Source organism: Dipodomys spectabilis, unplaced genomic scaffold (assembly GCF_019054845.1).
Source record: "Dipodomys spectabilis isolate Male_0828 unplaced genomic scaffold, ASM1905484v1 ptg000116l, whole genome shotgun sequence".
Taxonomy (NCBI): Eukaryota; Metazoa; Chordata; class Mammalia; order Rodentia; family Heteromyidae; genus Dipodomys; species Dipodomys spectabilis.
Genome location: NW_024870793.1, coordinates 2,701,842 through 2,725,032, shown reverse-complemented (window position 1 = coordinate 2,725,032; position 23,191 = coordinate 2,701,842). Strand labels below are relative to the sequence as shown.

The 23,191-nt window shown below is 34.6% G+C and overlaps 1 non-coding gene across 1 annotated transcript; it reads left to right on the top strand.

Annotated features, from left to right (window-relative positions):
* Positions 1 to 13,109: 13,109 nt before the first annotated feature.
* LOC122115128 lies at positions 13,110 to 13,216 on the top strand. The gene has a single exon (XR_006148722.1). It is a non-coding gene; the product is annotated as a U6 spliceosomal RNA (small nuclear RNA).
* The last annotated feature ends 9,975 nt before the right edge of the window (positions 13,217 to 23,191 follow it).

The following is a 23,191-nucleotide window of genomic DNA, read 5'->3' as shown; positions in this document are numbered from 1 at the left end:
AGAGTTAAAATAAAATATGAATGTGTAGTGTTTCCCAATTGTGTCCCAATTAAAACAAAAATTCTGAGTTCCTACAGACAAAATTATTTTCCTTTCACTAAAGCCTTTGAAGTAATATCTTTGGAACTAGTGAGGAAAAGGAAGCAGAATTCAACTCACATCAATCAATGTCTCTGTTATTTTTCTACCCCCTTCACTAAGACCTGCCCGCTCCCACTTGTCAGTGTCTCTCTTAGAATTCTATTTGGGAAAGTTCTAAATCACGGATTTTTTTGTACTTCCTGTTATATGAAACAAAATATATACACAAAACTCTTGAAATAAAATGCACATATATGTTAAAGTCACCACAGCTAGAAAAACAACCAAGAAAGTGGAACTCCCCCAGGAACAAAAACATGTTGGGCCCAGTTTTTTTTAAGTACAAAACCTCAAATACATGTTAATTTGAGTAGAGCTATAATTATAACTGTGTCTCAGAAATAAGGTTGTGTTCATTTGTAATTAAATTCATCTGGATGAACCTAATATAGCAAATTCTTTGGATCAAATTGATTAAAACAAATGTAACTGTATATTAAGAAAGATCTGCACATGTTTAAAAGGAAAAATGCTATAGTAATAAATCACAAAAATCATGACATACTATAAAAATTCAGAAATGCAATGAATAAGTCCAATAGTAAATACCACTGATTTAACAAGAACAAAATATGCAAATAATAGAATCTGAGCAGTGTACATGAGTGTACATAATTTTAAACTACTCCAAATTACACTGTTTGTAGATTACTGAATGTGGGTTATCTAAAGGAAAACATCAGCACATTACATAAATGAAATTAAAAATCTCATGAAAAGAGAATAGTAGTTTCTGGAAAATACTATTTTAATAATTGGTGGTCAAAATGTTTCTAGTACTGACAAAATTGCATACCTATTTAGTTAGATCCGAAAAAGACCCAAGCTACTCGAGCTGATTTGAAACTTTGGCAAAGTATACAACTGTAGCATTATAATGCATGTTGATTCTGGCATGGAATTCATTTCCTCTTTGATCTAACAAAGGAATACATGAAAGAACATAGCTTCTCCAACTAAATTTCAAGACCTAACTAAGCATAAAATCAGAAAAGTCATCATGCAAGCCGTATTTCAACTGGGGTAAAAGAAAAATCAGTCATACTGATTCTGTATTTATTTTAATTTTTGATTTTTCATAAAGTATTTCCTTTAGCTTGCATTTTTCAAACATTGTGTTACATGATGTATATCTTGGTAACTAATTTTGGGTGCCTCCTTAAATTTTGTTCTGAGTATAATATCTCACTTCAGTTCCTAACCCATGAAATGATGTTGTTTACAAAACAAATGCTAATAACCACTGTTTATAATACGCAAAATCACATAACATGACACCAGTAAGTATAGGTTAACATTTTGATATCATGGTCTCATGACTTATGAGGCCTATCTGCATGAGTATAGTTGTACCTAAATTTAACCACTGTTAAAAAATGTTTATATATTTATCTGTCTCCAATCAGCAATTAAACCTGAGTATAAAGCCTAAGGAAAATGATAAGGTAAGAAATTAGCTATTCTGTATATAAAGTAAACAAAACGCAGCATAGAGTAACTCACTGGTTTAAAGTCAAGCTATTTCTCCAAAACATTCTAAGCATTTCCTTACAATGTGTATTATTCTCAAGAGGGGAATGGGGAATGTGAGGACTAACCAAGTACTTGTCTTCAAATATACATAATTTGGATTTAGCCCTTTATTTCACAATAATCATTTTTGATTAAAAAAAAACCTGTTTGAATAATTGATTTTCTGGTCAGGTATAATATATCCTAGTTGCGTAAGCCAAACTCCATTCAGAAAATGGTATATAGCAATTAAGTAAACAAAACATATTCAATAAATAGCAAAAATACATACCTATAGAGAATATTTTGAAGAATGCATTAGAAATATTCTAATATAATACTTAATTTGATTGAACAATTTCACATTGACAGTAATTAGCTAGAATACTTTAATGCTAATTGGACAAGATTGTCTTTCTAAATGAGCAAAGCCTATTTCTCCTTTTAGTTTGTCAGGGAAATAACTGACAAAAAAGGAAATTAACATATGAATCTATAACAACTGGAATGAATTTTTCTTCTTATTACCAAATATTAATTTCACAAAGTAATTTTATTGTTTTATACACATATGTCCACATAATGTTGCGTATTAAATTTTATTCTTTATATTAATTAATTATCCTATTTTTATAACTGAAATTTTATTATGTGATCATACTAACTTATGAAGTAATTGAACATATTTACTCCACACTATTTCTCTTCATCTCCTTATTCACTTTTTTCCAAACTCAATCAGTTCCATCTTTTATACGTGGGTTATTCATTTTATTTTCTGGATCTAGAGTCTATATGTGAGAAATCTAGTATTTGTTTACACAGTATGGCTTATTGCTTTAATATGAAGGTTTCCATTTCTATCTATTTTCCTGAAGATGAAGGTATTCCATTACAATGACTGGCTAAATAATATATCATTGTGTATATATGCATAAATATATATATATATATATATATATTACAATTTCTTTATTCAATCAATGATTAAGAAACATGTAGGTGAATTCTGTAATCATTTTTTTAATGGGAGAAAGAAGGATGGAAATAATGGTGTTTGGATTGAGAAACGTGATCTTTAGGTTGGCACTCTATGTGAAACATCCTCCCAGCTGCACTTTCATCAGTATTTCAATAATGCATTATATTAAAAAAATGATATTTAATTACATTTGTGAAGGTGTTCTTTTTCAGTAATTAAGTTATTTTTTATTACAGTGTTACATTTAGTATGTCATGTGAGTATGGGGATGTATGTGAACATGAATATGCATGCATGTTTGTAGGGAAGCTGAATGTATATGACATACAGAATTCAAATAAAAGTTTGAGACCTATAAGTTGCTAAATTGATGTATATGTCCAGTTTGTGGAGTGTGATTTCAAGATCACATTTTGGTAGGTTTCATACCAAATAAGTAGATGTTTCTAATCCAAAATCTTAAGGAATAAAACAACTGCTCTGTTCCATAATCATTCAGTCTTAGTACTGCAGACATTGTAATAAGTGGAAAAAATGATTGAAAGTATGATGGGTCAGTGGTAATCCTTTAGAAACTAAAATTTCCCCAAAATCTTCAGATGTATTCTTTGGATATAAATTACAAATATATTTATAAACATACAGATAAAATATGAACATGTTATATATATAAATATACGAATATACTATAAATAAATCATATATTTAGTTTAAATATGTATCATATATATTTATACATATTTAAATGTAATTCATCTCATCATATATATATATATATATATATATATATATATATATATATATATATATATATATATATATATATACTTTTCTTTCTTTTTTATTTGGTCAGTCATGGGGCTCAAGGCCAGCACTCGATCACTTCAGACTTAGTGCCACTTACGGATTTCTGATGGTTTATTGGAGATAAGAATCACATAGTCTTTCCTACTCGGGCTGGCAATGAACTGTGATCCTCAAAAATACCTTAAGTTCCTAGCAAGACAGCACTTTTTCGAGATGCTATATGTGCTGTGAGAGATTTGCAACCTAAGCAACTGTGGAAAATATTGTAACCAAAACATAACTGACATTTGCATGAACCCAGTCGTCTATGACGGAATTATCAAAGCCAATCTTGGAGATTCTTGTTAGGGACATGATGAAAAATTTTTAGTTTAACTTATCTGACCTTTTCTTCTTGACTCAGACATATACTAGATATTGCAAATAAGGGAAACCATGGGACCTATGTTTCTTTGGGTCTGGATTACTTCACTTAATATAATATTTACCAAGTCTTTCCATTTCCTAACAAATGGTTCTTATTTCCAATAAAGTAAATCAAGCAGAGAAATCAGGTTAAGAACTTAGAGAGCCTTTGAAAAACTCTTTTACCTTGAAAATTGTCCTGGGTATGAATTTTTGGAGAAATATCCCCATTCAAAATAGAAGGACACATTTTTTAATATTATGTTGGTACTGGGTTTTGAACTACTGGCCTTGAGCTCTATATGGGCATTAATTCTCAATGTTTGGACTATACCACCTGAGTCACACCTTCATTTCTTCCTTTTACTACAAGTGGAGAAAAGAATCTTTTAAATTTATTCGTTTGGAATAGCTTGGAATTGCAATTGTCAAATTTGAACCTACCTAGTAGCTAGGTGGAAGCCACTGGTGCTCTACTAAAACTCACTTCTTTTAAGAATAAATAATCACAAAAAGGAGAAAAAATATTTGTTCAATGATTTATGTGTTGTCTGATAAACCAAATCACTTGCTACTGGAAGATAGAAAGTGAGAAGTTAGAGATGATTACGAAGGACAGAGAAAAAAGGAATGAAGAAGGGAAGGGAGAGTAAATGAGGGGAAGAGAAGGGAGGATAGGAGAGGAGGAGAGAGCTGAGTAGAATTGCCTATAAGGTATTATTGGACAATCAGTGCCTTTGCATTTATATAGCCAAAGCTTTATATTTTTGGTAGTAGTAAGTTAAGATATAGAATACCAATTTACAGCTAAAAACCTGTTAGTGTGCTTCCCTCTGCACCAAGGGTGCCAGAGTGAGGTTACTGTTACAGAAAAGGAAAGAGTAATCAGTTCAAGTGATTCTGAGAAACAATAATTGACATGCCAGGAATGCTCCCTTGTATGGTGAAATCAAGCATTACTATTGTTCCCTGATCTAGTATTCCTCTCAACAAGAATAGCAAAACCAGAAGAGGAAGGAGATATCTGAGTAATAATCATCTTTCTGTTTACCCTCTTCCCTTGGCCTCTCAAACAATAAAGCCAAAGGAGACTTAACCTGAGCTAGTGGGGCAAATGGGAAAAAAATGTTCAGCCTAGCTTAATGAGAAAGTTTTAAAATAATTAGGGCAGCGTTTCAAATACTGAAATAAAACGTTTGTAATTATTAATAAAAAATAACTCTAAATTTATCGAAAAGTTAGAAGACTAAAGGGCTCACTCCATATTGGAATCTGCATAATTAAACTGACTCTTGCTACTATCAGAAAAAGAAGACCGCTCCTAAACTTCCAATATTAGGTAAATTACCTTCGATATTCACTTAAAATATGTGAAAATGATGCAGAAGACATTACTCATATAACTGTAACCCCTCTGTACACGATTTTTACTATATAATGTATAAAAATTCGGAAAGTGGAATGATTGACAATGATCCAGATGTATTGTACATTGAAATGCACATACACATTATTCAACACTGACAATATGAAGTGAAACCCCTTTGCATGACTGCTAAAGATTAAATTTTTTTGAAGTTTTAATATTAAATAACCAGAACATAAACCTTTAGAGATAAATAAGAGGATAGCGTTGACATATTGTTGAGTCTTGTGCTCCTTTCAATACACAAAAATTAATGTGTCAAGTATGCTGCAAATGTAAATTGTAATTTGCCAATTCTTTTTGCAAATTGCTCAAATTATAGAAAACCAAATTCTGCTATCCCTTCAGTCCCACCAAAAATTCTCAGTTGTTTCTAAATATCTTAATGTAATGCATTGGAACCAACACTAAATTCTTTTAAAATCCTCTCACTCGGACATAGGTATGGATAGATAATTGATGTGTGCAGAATCAGAAATATTCAGAAAGCTGTAAATGAATGCTTAGTAATTTTCTCTCTTCTGCGTCATAGAATACAGCCTGTCCTTGTTAGGAAAATTTAGGAGAATGGAAAAGGAATAGGACGGAATTCATCATCAAGAGAAGAGGACTGTTTATTGACAAAAGCAGGTTTGGAGGTTGTGTGAGGGAGCTGAAACAGGATCTGAGTTTTTATAGGAGGACTGAGCAAGGAGGTAGAGGTTAATGAAAACCCCCTAGGTCAAGGAAAGTGGAGACCTTTCAGTTTGGCCCATAGTGGGATGTTTACAACTGGATTATATGGATTGCCCTGCCTGCACATAAAAGGAGTTCACACATACCTGGGATTTTGCCTGTATTGTGTATGAGCCTGGGACAGCAGGGTGGGGGTCAATCCTTCATATTCCATCTTTAGATACATAAAATGATAGGGCCAAGTGGGGAGAAGCAAGTTCTTCATATAGGATCTTTGGATACATAAAAAGAATTGGGCTGAGAGAGGAGAATCATGCAGTTATGAAAACAAAGCAGATTCCATCATTTTGAACCCTGGAGTATAAAAGGTGGAGGGTCATCATGGTCTTTTCTGTCATAAGTGTGTCCAGGAGTCACTGGGGCTGGCGTCTTCAGGTCCAGGTCTGTGCTTGGTCCAGAGCAGTGTAAGCAAAGCCTCTGGCTGCCTGCAGTAATCGGATGTCCTTGACTTGGTCCCAGGTTTGAGTGAGGGCTGTTATCCTGTTAGAAACTTGAAAATACTGAGATCAGGCAAAAGGCTGACAAGGTGGCAGGACTAGTTGATATGAGTGACATCAGAAAACACAACCAGGGAATAAACCAGAAAAGTTCCATTTGGATCATGAGCCTAAAACCAGTCAGAAACTAGGGCTGGATTTGAGTAGTTAAGGGCCTGGTGAGAGACCTTGATCATTTCCTATAAATAGCAGGTAACAAAGGCAAGAATGTAAATTCCTGTGCATTTATGAGTTAGACAGATATGGACATTAGATGGACAAGATTCTCAACTTGTTTCTATTGACCTCCTGGATCTGGTTAATTTTGAAAGGGCAGGCACAAAGTGGCTGATGTAACATCTTTTCCTCTTATTCTTTTCCACCTTGTCCTGGGATCTAGGTACTTGTGGCTGAGATATGAGCTTTGAACTCAAGGCCTGAGCAATTTCCCTGAGCAATTCTGCTCGAGGCTAGCATTCTACCACTTTGAGTCACAGGGCCACATTAGCATTTGGCTGGTTAATTTTTGAGCCAGCATCTACCCTGGCTTTTTGATGGTTAGTTGGGAGATAGAGTCTCAGGGATTTGTCTCCCTGGGCTGGCTTTGAACTACAATCTTTGCCACAAAAACCCTTTATCATTTCCAATTAAAGCAACAAGGGGATCAGTGAGAACAAGTAGAGTTTATGTGCACCCTGCCAAGAATTGATCAACAAATACTTGCCAGAACTCTGCAATGACAAAATTCAATAGATGGGATGAGAGTTTGAGCATAGCTTGTATGCCTGGAAAACCTGATAACTAAATTGTATGAGAGGCTCTCCTGGCCTATACATGTTTCAATAGTATAACAACATAGCTGGCTTTTTCATATCAGGATGAGTATGGTTTGCAGAGAGTGTCCCATAAGAGTCTTAGTGTTTGTAAATCTAAATCAGTATTTTACCAAGAATCAGCTGTGTGTGATGAAGTCAGGCAGGAGTCCAGTGTACCATGGTGGAGGTAGGATGGTCCAGGCAGGATCTGGGCAAAACCACCTCCCTCAGATGAATTGTCAAAACTCCTGTTTAGTTACTTACAAAATTATACACATACGTTAAAGAAACGCCTTTAGATGGACATAGAGAATGACATGCTAGTTTTAATGTTAAATCACAGCCAAGAATTACCAACTTTATTCACTAGCTGTCTTTTAAGGCATACTCATACCATCTCCTATACTCGAAGTTTCTGGGGACATAAACAGATATGTGGAACAAACATTTTAAGATAATTCTTACCTCCTTACTGGTTTGTTTTTCATCACAGCTTGCTAGGAGCTGAGCTGGGTCTCATTCCTTTTACTACTACCCTTGAAAAAAGGTTTTCTTTTAACAAACAGCAAATTTGATAGGAAGTATCACTATCAAGACATAGAAGAAGATAACTTGCTACACAGTTTTTATAATGAGATTATGTTGAACATGTTTTCACACACACACTTTTAAACTAAAGTTTTAAGATGCACTTGGGTTTTTAAAAAATGAAAATCAGCCATACGTTTTTTTGGAATTCCAGTGACAAAGTGATATTTTTTTCCCAATATGATAAAACCACGTGGTCAATGTCAGAATAGTAGGCAATACCAAACAAAATGCAAGACAAATTTTGACAAACAGAATTTCAACCCTTAAACAAACATTGATAACAAGAGCAGAAATCCTTTAAATCAAATTTGGTGATGAGGTGGATTAGTATATGAATTAAATATTTTAACCCTTAGAAGAGTGAAGAGGAGAGGGGAGTAAAGTTAGTGGAATAATGGGGGTTGTAGAAAAACCCATCATGTGGTCTTAATATCCCCAGATAGAGTGTCTTGTACATCTCATTGCTACAATGGGTCAACCTGTATACTTTCCTTGTATCTTAAATGAAGAAATGCTGGCTTGATTTATGTTGATTCTACTTGTGTAGACACACCAAAAATCACTCGCCAAGTCCAAAAGCACACAAATGAAATGCATCTTTTGTCAGTTGGTATAATTGTATTCTACACATTTATTGACATGGTACCAATTATTCTCAAATTTTAATACATTACAAATACTTTTCTTATTTTCGTGGCCAGGAAATGCAAGACCTAGGTCAGCATTTTTCACTTTAGACTTATCACATGGGTTGGTTAAATGTTGACCTGAGCTCCAGTCTTCTGTGGATTCACTCATTCCTTAGGAATTGATGCTGGCTGTTGGAAAAGAGCTCAAGGAAAGATGCCGTGTAACTTTATTCATTACCAGGATATTCTCCTACTGTTTTGGTTGTTGAGAGTGTCTACAAGAGCAAGGATTCCGTGGGAAGGAAGGAGACACCATATAACCTATACTTACTGAGATTTCTCGGTGATTTACTATCACTTGTACTGCATTTGCAAGTCGAATCTGTCAAAACCTACCAGTTTTAAGAGATAAGAGAAGTGCTAAAAGTACTCTTAGAGACAAATATATCTTCAACATATTTGGTTCCAAGCATTCCGTCTAGGGCATATTCAACAAGTAGTGAAACTTGTGTTGGCTGTATCTATGCGTCTTTCTCCATGTGTGCATGTATACATGTGTATATGTATGTGTGTATTTGTATGTAGAGCAATATTCATGTGTACATATATAAGGGCATATACACACATATATGCATTTATAAATAAATATACATATATAAATATATGTATATATATTTATATATTTCAGGTGTTTAGTGATTTAATCTAGACTTCCCAGCACATTGTCATCCTCACAAAGTGTACATGATAAACTGCTATGAGGATCTTTGCTCATTTCCCCCACTTCCTTGTTTTTCATCCCTGTGAACAACTTCAGCCTACTTTCCATAGGATAGCTTTGTTTTTGTTACTTACTGATAATAAAAGAAAAGGGTTGCTTGTAAAAGGAAAAGATCTTTAGGACACAGGTTAAAAGTATCTTATCCATCCCAATGATTCCTATGAGGAAAATTTGTAATAGTACTAAAAGTCAACAGGAATTCCTAGATCTGTTGTTTTGCCATTTAGAATGGCAATGGATAATATCACGTCACTCTTATAACTCTTAAAGAATGCAAGGGTAACTGATGGTCCCTATCATGTTCCCAAAATCCCAGTGGGTCCTGAAGGATAATAGTAGCCCAGCAGAAATTCTAAGTAGCAGACATGGAGCATGAAAGAGAAAGAGAGGAAATAAGAGAGAATGAAAGAGAGAAATATCATAATACTGAAAGTGCATAACAGATAAACAAGAGCTGTATGAGAATATTCATACTGCTATCTTTAGACTCTACATGTACATTTGAAGGTATTTGATGTATGATAACCCATCAACACCACATTCCTCAGCACCACATAAGCAGAAGAAGATGGAAGTGGTGCTGTGTCTCAAGTGGTAGCAATAACCTTGAGATGAAGAGCTGAGGAGCAGTACACAGGACCCAGAGTTCAAGCCCCACAACCAACAGAAACTAAAACAAAAAACTAAACACAAAAACCGTCTCTCAATTTTGTGGCCTCAACTTTGTAAAACCACTGCTTCAGCCTGGGGCTAAGATTTATGTGTGGTCATTTATCAACACTCCTGATTCAAACTCTACTTGAGAAAATTTTAATCAATATTTTGTTCTTAATTTTGCTCTTTGTAAATTCACATGCACCTATAAAAAATGGTATGGCCAGGCGCTGGTGGCTCAAGACTGTAATCCTAGCTACTCAGGAGGCTGAGGTCTGAGGATCGTGGTTCAAAGCCAGCCTGGGCAGGAAAGACCGTGAGACTCCTATCTCCAATAAACCACCAGAAAACCGGAAGTGGCGCTGTAGCTCAAGTGGTAGAGCGCTCGCCTTGAGCTGAAGAGCTGAGGGACAGCGCCCAGGCCCAGAGTTCAACCTCCACGACCAACAAAAAATAAAAATAAAAAATAAAAAATAAAAAATGGTATAGCCATCCCAGTAACATTCTCAAAGTATCTCGTAATGATGACTTACAAAAAGTTATATTATATTACAACAAGGAAAACAATGCTACAAATAAAGAAAACCAATAATTAAATATTAATGATTAATAAAATAAAAACCAAATACCACTGTTTCCAATATTTGAAGTGTACTACATATTAGATTTTACTATTTTCTCATATTCCAGTACAATTAAAACTGGCTAAGTTTATGATGTTCAACAAGAGTTTTATAGGCTATGAGTAGTCTTTAAATTTACCCTCTAAGATTACTATTTATGTCTCATCGCATCATCTCTATATGGTTTATATAATCATTTTTGTTCCTGACTAACATATAAAGTAAGGAAGCCCTAAAATTTTAACAGAAACTGTGTAGTTAACAAAGTATTGTTTGTAAACATTTGGGTAAATGCCCAAAAGTGGGATTGCTGGGTCATAGGGGAGTTCTATGTGAAGTTTTTTTGAGGAACCTCCATATTGCTTTCCAAAGTGGTTGAACAAGTTTACATTTGCACCAACAATGAAGTAAGGTTCCCTTCTGTCCACATCCCCTCCAGCATCTGTTGTTGATTGAGTTCTTGATTTTTGCCATTCTAACTCGAGTGAGGTGGTATCTCAATGTTGTTTTGATTTGCATTTCTTTTATGGCTAGGGATGTTGAGCGTTTCTTCATGTGTCTATTGGCCATCCTTCTTTCTTCTACAGAGAAGTTTCTCTTTAAGTCTTTCGCCCACTTGTTTATTGGGCAGTTGTTTGAGGATTTGTTGTTGGGGGATTTAATTTTTTGAGTTCCAAGTATATTTTAGACATGACACCCTTGTCCACTGTATGGCTAGTAAAGATCTTCTCCCAATCCGTGGGCTTTCTATTGATCTTGCTAGCTATGTCCTTTGCCATGCAGAAGCTCTGCAATTTTATGCAATCCCATTTGTCCAAACTTTCTTTGATTTGTTGTGTTTCCGGATCTCTATTCAGAAAATTTCGGCCTGAGCCAAGGAGACCTAGGGTTTCAGCTATTCCATCCTGTAATGCTTTCAGAGTGTCTGCTTTGACTTCGAGGTCTTTGATCCATTTGGAGTTGATTCTGGTGCAGGGTGATATATAAGGATCTAGCATTAGTTTTCTACAAGTACTTAACCAATTTTGCCAGCACCATTTACTGAAGAGGCTGTCTTTCTTCCATTCTATTGTTTTAGCTCCCTTATCGAAGATTAGATGGCTATAGGTCTGCAGGTTCATTTCTGGGTTTTCAATTCTATTCCATTGGTCCTGAGGTCTGTTCTTATGCCAATACCAAGCTGTTTTGATTACCATGGCTTTATAGTAAAGTTTGAAATTTGGTATTGATATTCCTCCAGCAGTGTTCTTTATTCAAATATTTACAAACAAGATCTCACTAAAGCTACCAGCAAATCTATGTTTATTGCAGCATTATTTACCATAGCTAAGATATGGAACCAACCCAGATGCCCCTCAGTAGATGAATTGATCAAGAAAATGTGGTATATATACACAATGGAATTCTATGCCTCCATCAGAAAGAATGACATTGCCCCATTTGTTAGGAAATGGAAAGACTTGGAAAAAATTATATCAAGCGAAGTAAGCCAGGCCCAAAGAAACATAGGCCCCATGGTTTCCCTTATTTGCAATATCTAGTATATGTATGAGTCAAGCAGGAAAGGTCAGATAATGTGATGTTAGGAAAATGAACCCTTAGATATGTATTTTAATGTTTTTTTCTTTCATGCATGTGTTTCTAACGCATTTATAAGATTATTTCGTTGTTGCTTTGTATGACCCTCCCTCACAGTATAATCTCTGCTTTCACTTTATTTGATGTCAGTATAACTTGTGGAGGAGATGGGGAAAAACAAGTCGTTTTAGTATACAGGTGGACTTGTTGCAACAATGAGAAGTACAAGTTGTCATGTCGAAAACGATCTTTACAACGTAGGTGCGGGGGGGGCGGGGTACGGGGGGAGGGAGAAGGATTGGGACTGGGGGGGGAGGGGTAGGCTGGGAAGGGACGTGAAGGGTAAACAAAGGAGGAGGCTGCAATGCTTGGTAAGAAATGTACGCATTATCCTGCCCATGTAATTGTAACCCTTCTGTACAGTATGTTCACAAATAAAATAAAATAAATTAATTAATTAAAAAAAAACAAAGCTTTAACTCTTCACTGTTTCTTCATACAAAGACTTTGCAGCTTCTCATTAGTAAGGTTTCTATAAACTCTGAAATGTACATACTTAGTAGTATATGTATGCCACCATAAATCTTAAATACTTTATAGAAAAGTTATATGACCTACCAAACAATTTTAATTTTGGTATATAAGCAAATTCCCAAAATTAAACATATTTAAAACATTAAAACTTAAAAAAAAAAACTTAACACTTGCTGCAGTGTTCATTATGATAGGTGCCTTGTATGGAATAATTGAATTCCTCCTCCTACACATCTGTTGAACAACAAATATGTGGAATTATTTTGTTTTTGACATATCAATCTTGACTTTAGTCTTAAATGTGTGCTTATGTAAGAAATACATGGTTCTAAAATTTCACAACAATTCTTTTGAACTTATTTTTTGTTGAATTGTCTAGTTTAAGAAAATCAATTCCACTTTATATATAAAAAATATTCTGTGCTCAATTCAACAGCACATACATTAAAATTGGAACAATACAGAGAAGATTAGCATGGTCCCTGTGCAAGTATGACACACAAATTGGAGAAGCGCTCCACATTTTTACAATAACAGATGCTGGAGGGGATGTGGCCAGAAAGGAACCCTACTTCATTCTTGGTGGGAGTGTAAACTTGTTCAACCACTTGGAAAGCAGTATGGAGGTTCCTTAAAAGATTCCACGTAGAGCTCCCGTATGACCCAGCAATCCCACTTTTGGGCATTCACCTAAATAGTCAACAAAAAGACCATATTAAAATTATCAATACTATTGTGTTTATTGCAGCAGTATTTCCCATAGCTAAGATATGGAACCAACCCCAATGTCCCTCAGTAGATGACTGGATCAAGAAAACATTGTGAGTTTGTGTGTGTGTGTGTGTGTGTGTGTGTGTATGGGAATTCTATCATCCATCAGAAAGAATGACATCGCCTAATTTGTTACGGAATGGAAAGACTTGGAAAAATTATATTAACTAAAATAATCCAAGTCCAAAGAAACATCAGTCACGTGGTATCCCTTATTGGCAATAATTAATATATGTTGTGGATAAGCAGAAAAGGTCAAAACCTATGTGCATATGAATAGATAAGGTGATGTTAAGCTAAATGAACCCCAAGATAGGGACACAAGTGGGTTTTTTTTCTTGCTGTTGTTTCTAAAGTATTTATAATGTACGATGTGATTTTTTTTATATGGTCCTCCCACACAGAAATAAACAGTTTTTACAGTCAACCTTGAAAAGCCATTGATAAGCATTGATAGACCATTTCTGTAAGTGGTAGCAGAATATGATTAATGGCTTTGCAAGGATGCCAGATTGCCTCATTTTGAGACAATTAAAACAGGAATTTAGTCAGCTGTTTTTGTATCATTAGGACAAAAACCCATTGACGCTAGTCCAGGTGATCACTGAGGCCCAGAGAAGTTAATACATTGACTAGTAATCCTAGACCTCTAAAAACAAAACAAACAAGTAAAAAACTCCAGTAAGCAAGGCCGGTCAAGGCTCCTATCACAGCCTACATGAAGTCAGGCAAAAAACTGAAGCTGGGAATCATTTAGCTGATAACTAATACATTTTTTATGAGGCAGGCTGAAATTAAAGACTCCTGAGAGAAGGTAGGAAAGACTGATCAGAGGGACTAAAATTGGTCACACAAAGATTGGAAAATAGAATTCCTTATAAAACAAATAAATAATAGAAAGCCTGTGTATGTAAGAACAACAGAGAAGACCAATTCCAGAAATGCACATTTTCTTAGAGGTCAGCTTAATGAATTATCAATGGAAATTTTTGAAATCTTAAATATTTGACCCATGTGGAAGAAGGACAATTGCTCAAGAGAAAGAAAAAGTCATCACTCTGTTAGGAGGTCCAATATCACATTAAGAAGTAATCAAGCACATATTTGTAATAAAAAGAGAAAGCAATTATTCGAAATGAGGGTTTCATTTGTTTTGATGTAAATGTTTTTGATTTAGGTACTAGCGATTACCATACAATTGATCCAGTCCCACAGTTGTGTTGACATTAACTGCAGTATTTCCACATGAAGGAAAAGAGAAAATTTACAAATGTCAGATCAAATGAGTTGAGGATGAAGTGTTCTAATAGTAATATCTGAGGTTTAGACACAGGTGAAGAGGTGGATTTTCTTTTATAAAAATCCCCCATTTTTGCCTGGTGACTGTGGCTCACAGCTGTAATCCTAGCTACCCAGGAAGCTAAGATCTGAGGACTGCTGTTTACAGCCAACTTGGGCAGGAAAGTCCCTGAGACTCATCTCCATTTAACCACCAGAAAACCAGAAGTGGCGATGTGGTTCAAAAGGTAAAGCATTCACCTTGAGTTGAAGAGCTCAGGGACAGTGCCCATGCCCAGGCTCCAAGCCCCTCGAACAACAACAACACCACCAACAACAACAACAAAAAGTCTCCCTTTTCTTGGACTGCCTACAGCTTTTCCTAACATTCAACAAAGGAGACATTTTATCACCCACTACAAGTAAGTCCTTTTCTAGCTGTTGCAAATAGAAAGATTTTGTATCTTATGTGAAAAGGTTCATATTTGGGGAAACAAATACCAACAGTGGTAACTTTTTTCCAGTCCTTGAACTCTGGGCCTGGGCCCTGAACATACTTATACTGGTAGCTTTAATGTGAGCTTGTTTGTTATTTATTGGATTACTGCCCATGAGAGGAATTACTGTGTCATAGGGAGATTTGTTTAGTCTTTTGCAGAAAGTCTGTACTGCAATTCAGAATGGTTGAACAAATTTAATTTCCCACCAACAGTGTAATAAAGTTCCCATTTGGCTATATCCACGTTAGCATTTGCTACTGACAGTTTTCTTGATAATGGCAATTCAAACTGGAGGAAGAATCTCTCTCTTTTTTTAATTTTTATTTTTTTATTGTGAAAATACTGTACAGAGGGGTTACAATTACATGGGCAAGATAGTGAGTAAATTTGTTATCAAGCATTGTAGCCTCTTCCTTTGTTTACCCTTCCCATCCCTTCCATCCTTCTTCCCCCCTCACCTAATCCTCCCCCCCCCCCGACAAATTGTAAAGTTTGCTTTCGACATGACAACTTGTACTTCTCATTGTTGCAACAGGTCCACCTGTATCCTTAAACGACTTGTTTTTCCCCTTCACCTCCACAAATTATACCGAGATCAAATACAGTGAAAGAAGGGGTTATACTGTGGGGGAGGGACATACGAAACAACAAAGAAATAATCTTATAATTGCGTTAGAAACAAATGCAAGAAAGAAAAAAAAACATTTAAATACATATCTTAGGGTTCATTTTCCTAACATCACCTTATCTGACCTTTTCTGCTTGACTCATACATATACTAGATATTGCAAATAAGAGAAATCATGGGACCTATGTTTCTTTGGGCTTGGCTTACTTCACTTAATATAATTTTTTCCAAGTCTTTCCATTTCCTAACAAATGGGGCAATGTCATTCTTTCTGATGGAGGCATAGAATTCCATTGTGTATATATACCATATTTTCTTGATCCATTCATTTACTGAGGGGCATCTGGGTTGGTTCCAGATCTTAGCTATGGTAAATAATGCTGCAATAAACATAGTTGTGCTGGTAGCTTTAGTGTGGTCTTGTTTGTAAACATTTGGGTAAATGCCCAAAAGTGGGACTGCTGGGTAATAGGGGAGCTTTATGTGAATTCTTTTGAGGAACCTCCACACTGCTTTCCAAAGTGGTTGAACAAGTTTACACTCCCACCAACAATGAAGTAAGGTTCCCTTCTGTCCACATCCCCTCCAGCATCTGTTGTTATTAGAGTTCTAGATTTTTGCCATTCTAACTAGGGAGAGGTAGTATCTCAATGCTGTTTTGATTTGTATTTCTTTTATGGTTAGGGCAACGGACAAGGGTCTCATATCTAAAATATACTTGGAATTCAAAAAATTAAATCCCCCAACAACAAATCCTCAAAGAAACAACTGCTAATGACTTAAAGAGAAACTTCTCTGAAGAAGAAAGAAGGATGGCCAATAGACACATGAAGAAATGCTCAACCTCCCTAGCCATAGAAGAATCTCTCTTGTAGATTTGTAGGTACCTTCTAACTACCATGAATGAATGAATATATGAAACCTATATTGCTCTAGTCTGCATTCCTTTCTCTTAGTATAATTTTCCCAAGGCTTTGATGTTCCTTAAGACTGGTGAACAGTCATCCTTTCTGATGGGTGAATAGAATTCCAGTGTGTGTGTGTGTGTGTGTGTGTGTGTGTGTGTGTAAGATGACTATAGGCCTATGCGTTCATTTCTAAGCCTTCTCTTTCAACTGTGATTTTGTAATTCAATAATACATTTGGATTGCTTTCTCTATTGCATTGAATAATATTGTAGGGATGTTTATGGGTATTGCATTGCCAATTGTTTGGGGGCAGTATTGCAGTTTTCACAATGTTAATTCTTCCGACCAGGAGCATTGAAAGACTTTCCATTTCCTTGAATCTCCTTCAATTTCGCTTTTAGGCTTTTAAAGTTTTCACAATAGAAGTCTTTCACAATTTTGTTAAATTAATTAATTCCTAGTTTTATTGTTGTTTTGTTTTGCTTAGATTTGATTTGCTTTTGAGGCTAATACATATGAGGTTGTTTTTTTGATTTCAGCCTGGATCTTCCCATTGTTGGTAACACAGAAAAACTACTGATTCTTGTAGGTTTTATACCCTGCTACATTGCTGAAGATTAGCATCACTTTTACTAACTTTGGGGGGGGGGAAGCTATAGGGTCCTTTATATAAAGTATCATTTCATCTGTGAAAGGGGATAGTTTTATTTCTTTTATATTTGGATCCCTTTTATATTTTTCTCTTGCCTATTGTCCTTGCTAGAAAGTCCACTACTATATTGAAGAGTAGTAGAGAGTGTGGACATCCTTTTCTCATTCCTGATTTTAATGTCTTCATGCCTCCATCGTTAGGTACATGCTTATTTTCTCTTTGTCCTATACATACTCTGTATTATATTGAGGAAAGTTCCATGTGTTCCTGTCAATCATAGAGGGGTATTGGAGTTTGTTAAAATCTATTTCTACAACCATATAAACAATCATATGGTTCTTGTCTCTGCTTCTTCTGATGGTGTGTGCTATGTTTATTGACAATTATATTGAATCCAGCCATATCCTAGGATGAATACTATTTGATCACAGCATGTTTTTTTTTGTTAATTGTTGAAGTTGGTTGGTGAGAATTGTATTGAGAAGTTATGCATCAATGCTTATCAAAAGCTGGGTTCATAGTTCTCTTTCCTTGATGAGTCCCTAGCTGATTTGGGGAAGAGTCTAATTCTAGCTTCATAGATTGTGTTTGATAATTCCATTTCCCTTTCTATTCCATTGAAGTGTTAGAGCTGAGTATTGTAAGTTCTTTGCAGGCCTTAATTTCACAGTAAATCTATTGAGTCCTAGATTTTTCTGTTATGGGAAATTGTTTATTGACATTTCATTTTCATTACTTCTTATGTATCACTTCTTGGTTCAGTTCGATTATAGGAAAGCATCAATTACTCCAGGATTCTCCAGGTGATTGGTATATGGTTTTCAAAGTACTCTCATAACATTCACAATTTTGCTAATTTATGTTATGATGTCTCATTTTTTTCTCTAATTTTATCTATTTGGGTGAATTCTCTTAGGAGCTCTTAGGAGCTGTGCCTTATCTACTCTTAATATATTTACCTAGTTCTCATCTTATATAACCAGTTCCTGTTCTTCTTGATCTTCTCTCTGTAGGATATATTTGATTAACTTCTATCCTGCTGATGTGTTGGAGAGTTTGGCTTGGGACGATATTCACTGTTGATAGTTGTTTGCCTTTAATGTTTGTTATATATCATGCCAGGCTCTTCTTTTTATCATATCAACTAAGAAATCTGTGTTTATTCTGACTGTATATATTTTATAAATAATCAATCTTTTCTCTATGACAGCTTTACGAATCGTTTCCTTGATCATTAATGATCCTCTAATGGATTATGATGTGGTGGTGGGTTGTTCTCTTCTAAAATTCTGTTTGGTGTTCTAAAGCCTTCTCTTTTCTGAATGTGCCTATCTCTTTGGATGTTTGGAATGTTCTCTGCTAGAATTCTGTAATATGTTTCTCATCCATTTAGTTTCCTGCTCTTCTCCTTCTTGAGACCAATCTCCCCCAAATTTGATCTTCTAACTGAGTCATGAAGTTCTGGCAAGATCATTTCTTATTTCTTGGATTTGTTCTAAATGATTATTTCCTCTTTCCTATTGGACCTACTTGGTCTTTTACCCCTGAGATTGTCTTCTATGTCATCTATTTGCTGTGGAGATATTCTACTTTGTTTTTGATTTCCCTGTTTTATAATTGGTCATTTTTTAGGGCTTCTATCTCTTTATAAAGCTTTGTTTTAGGCCTTGTATGGACTTTCTTTACTTATTTTCTTTGGGTGAGGGGGTTGGTAGGGTTGTTTATTTAGCTGTATCTTCTCTCATATCTTTTTAACTAGGCATCCATTTTTTCCTTGGACTCCCTTGCCTTTTCAGAATTTATTTTTCTATTTGTAGTCTCCATGAGTTATTTTGCTAATCTTTGGTTGTTCGCATCTTGTTCAATAAATTTCCTTGTAGAGGTTTTGTATCTTTTCATTAATCATATTTTCAGCAGTAATTGTAATGTATTTTGAAAACTTTCTTCTAGGTCCCTAATTGTCTGTTCTAATGCCTGCTTATTTACTGTGTGAATTATACTACCTTGACATCACTTTTCTTGTATTTTTCTGATTTGCCGTGTTCACTTGGAGGATTTCTTTTGGGGGCTCTATAATCTTAATAGGTGACTCTTTATGTTCTTGGTTGATTTGCCATATGTTGTTTGGATCTTCTGTTGTGATTTGTTTTTGTGGAATTAGTTTTTTGTCTAGACCATTAAGTGTAGGAGTAGAAATCAATTGTGGTGAGATGTTGTGATGTTAATACTTGTGGTTCCAGTGACAGTTCGGGCTGCCCAATGGTATCTCTAATTGTCTCTGAGTATGGATGTGGCTGGCTCCGATGTACACTTCTGTTCCTGCTTTTTTTCCCATGTGGACCTTTTATTTCCACACTGCAGCTGTGCTTTTAAATATGTTGGCCAACACAGTCACAGCAGTCACGTGCCTGGCTGGGCACCTTTTCATATATTTCTCTTTTCTTGTGAAGACAGTATAAAATCTTCTTTTGAATTGTATATCTATATATAGTTATTACTGACTGGATGTGACTTTTTAGAAGTGGAGTACCTGCTAGGACTCTAATTCTCTGTTTCATTAGAGAGAGCTAGGGGAATTTTCTGTTGTTATTTTGCCATTGATTTTCCTATTCCTCAGATATATTTTATATATTGTTGATTTTTTTCACATAATTTAGGATTTGTGGTGGTTGTATCAGGTTATTTTTGTTTTTTGTTTGTGTTAGTTTGAAATAGTGATTTCAGGCTTGTATGAAGAGACATTAATAATATGAAATGTATGTTATTACATTGAAAGAAAGAGGAGACATTTTAACCTACTTGCTACAAGTAAATTAATATTAAGCAAAGTTAATTAAAATAATTACTTACTCTTCAGAAGATGAGCATAGTACTCTTGAATATCTTGGAGAAAAAGACTTTAGACTCATTACAACTGAAGACTTACATTGAAATTACTGGCTAAACTTTCTTCTTCAGAAAGGCAAAAGTTCCATTTCTTTCATATTAGTATTATAAAATCATAATATCTGCATGTTGAATTGTTTTCCTCTGCTATTTTCAATTCCATTCCTCATCCATCAGGTATCTAGTGCTTTGAATGACCAATTCCTTAAAGTACCTATTTTGCTTATATTGTGATGTAAATCTCAGTAATTTGTGAATTTATCCCTGATTCTCATCTGGAGCTACATTCATATGAAATTTATCCAGTTTCAACCAAGAAACATGACTATTTCAAAGTTTTCTGTTTTAATCAATAAACCCATTTTCTTTAGAAATATGTTCTCATCTTTTATATTGCTCCAGCATACATCATGTATTATTAGTACTTTTACTGAAATAAATATAAACTATGGAACATGAAGACAACCGCCTCCCCCTTATCACTTTAAAGTAAATCCTTGGGGACTATTTTATATATAAAAATAAAAAAGTGCAATGCACCTGTTTATACATTAATAATCTAATGGTTAAGTCAATTAGACACAAGAACTACCATACCACATCAAGTCTCAATTTACTTAAAGGCACCAAAACATTAGTGTTCATGAATATCAGTTTTAGAAAATGACTAGTCACAACGAAGTTTATATTATGTTTCAAATTTAAAAAATGAAAATTGAACCCAGATTTGTTGTCAATATCTTGTTTTCAGTAATACATTTATTCAGCAAACAGAGAAACCAAAAATAAGGGTACGTCACATAGACGAAAGATGTAGAAGCAGACTGTTTTTCCTTAAGATGATAAGATGCAAACTATGTGATTTATTCAAAGATACTATAAAAATTCATAAGAGGATTTGTGATCAGAAGTGATGGGTAAACAAATAGCTGGTAAACTGTATATGTAAATTGAGCTTTCAATATAGGATAAGTTTACACTAAGTGATCCAACAGACGATGATTTTATATCTCTAACAAACATCCAGTATTCTACATTTTCCCACTTACTCCTGTCCTCTTACCTCAGTTCCTGATCAATAGTATTCTACTTTCACGATGTCAATTCCTATTAATATAACAAAATGGTGTTTTTTTGTGTTTCTAGATCCAATAAATTTTAGTATGTCGAAATAATAGTATGAATTCATGGAGTTTGACTTGAATGTCAAGTTTGAGGATACTCTATTCAGGGTATTATTAATTGGCATGAAGGAGCCAGGTACATACTATGAATACATAAACACAGTATACTATGAGCAGGGGACTTGATTTCAGAGAAAGATGTAGGTCCAGGCAAGATCCTGAAAAAAAGAAAAACCAACGGAGCAAACATCAATCAACTATCATTACCAAGGAATTGAACTGATCTCTTATGTGTCTGGGTGGCAGCTGTGTGTGTGTGTGTGTGTGTCTGTGTGTCTGTGTCTGTGTCTCTGTGTCTGTATGTTTGTGTCTGTGTCTGTGTGAGTGTTTGTAAAGAGAGAGAATTTAAGTGTGACTTCCATATTTACAGCCCATAGAGCATTGCTTGTTAGGGAGAAGTTACTCATATCAGAGTTCTGATACTACTGTCATCATTTTTTACTGTGAAAAACACTTGCTTAATCCTACTTAAAAAGAGAAAAGTAAACTAACATCTTACATGATTGTTTTGACAATTAATTGGTTTATTGAAGGCCAAAGGGAGGAATTGGAGAGTAATATAATCTTTTTCCTCTCTCCTGAATATTACCCAGCAATAGCAGTGATTTCAGGAGTCTCCTGCTATGTACTCACAGCTGAATTACTAATATGCTTAATAATATGAAACATATGATAGAGAAATAGATCAGCCAGCAAACACAAAGAACTAGTGATGAGACAAAACTTTTGAGCAGGGTTGCCACATCTTTTAGGAATGTAATTCCTTCATATGAACTTCAAATTTTGTGGATTTCCCTGTGTGATTAAAAGTTTAGAAAGTGCTGTAAAAAGAGAACTCCTGTTAAGCCAAGTAGAAATTGCTCATGATCCCATCCTCTCGTTACAAATTTCCATTTCATAAAGACTCTCTTTTAGAGTGCTTTCATTTAATATACTTCAACACCTCACCCTTCCCAGTGGGAGATAGGAAGAAAGATAATTTTGTTTGAATATTATCTTATGTAAGTTAGTGTGCATGGGCATGATTTGTATCAAGTTAGTATTAAGTATAAATAGGAATCATGTCACAACAAAAATATAATTAAAATCACGTAACAAGATAAGAAGTCATAGCATTTTGTTCATGAAAACATACATTAGATTAGTTGCAGAATTTCTATTTTGAGATAAACTTTATATGAAAGCATAATGCACTTTAACTAAGGGTTGAAACATTTTATTAAAAAATATATTTCTTAGAGAAACTTTTGCTGCATAATTTTAAGAAGAAAATGGTCCCAAATTAATCATTTTTCTTAGTATGTTCCTGTTTCCATATGATTAAACTCCAAATTAGAAATCCAGATATATGATTTGATTTAATTTAACAACAAGTATTATTGAGTATAAGGACCCTCTACTCTCGATATACTTCACACTATGATCATTAAATATGGAGAGTTTGAAATAATTAGTCTCTGTGTGAACTATGTTAATATTATTTACAATATGAGTGAAATGTTTAAAAAGTAGTATTTATTTTAGTTTAATTGCTCTGAAGAGAAAATGAATGATATTATCAAAGGCTAAAAAGGATTAGATTTAATATTTAGAATTCAGGAAATGTTTTTGATTATACTGCTTACTGGAGCCTTCACAACAACCAGAGATAATTTATATTAATGAAACAAAAATCCCACAGGTTAGATATTTGTG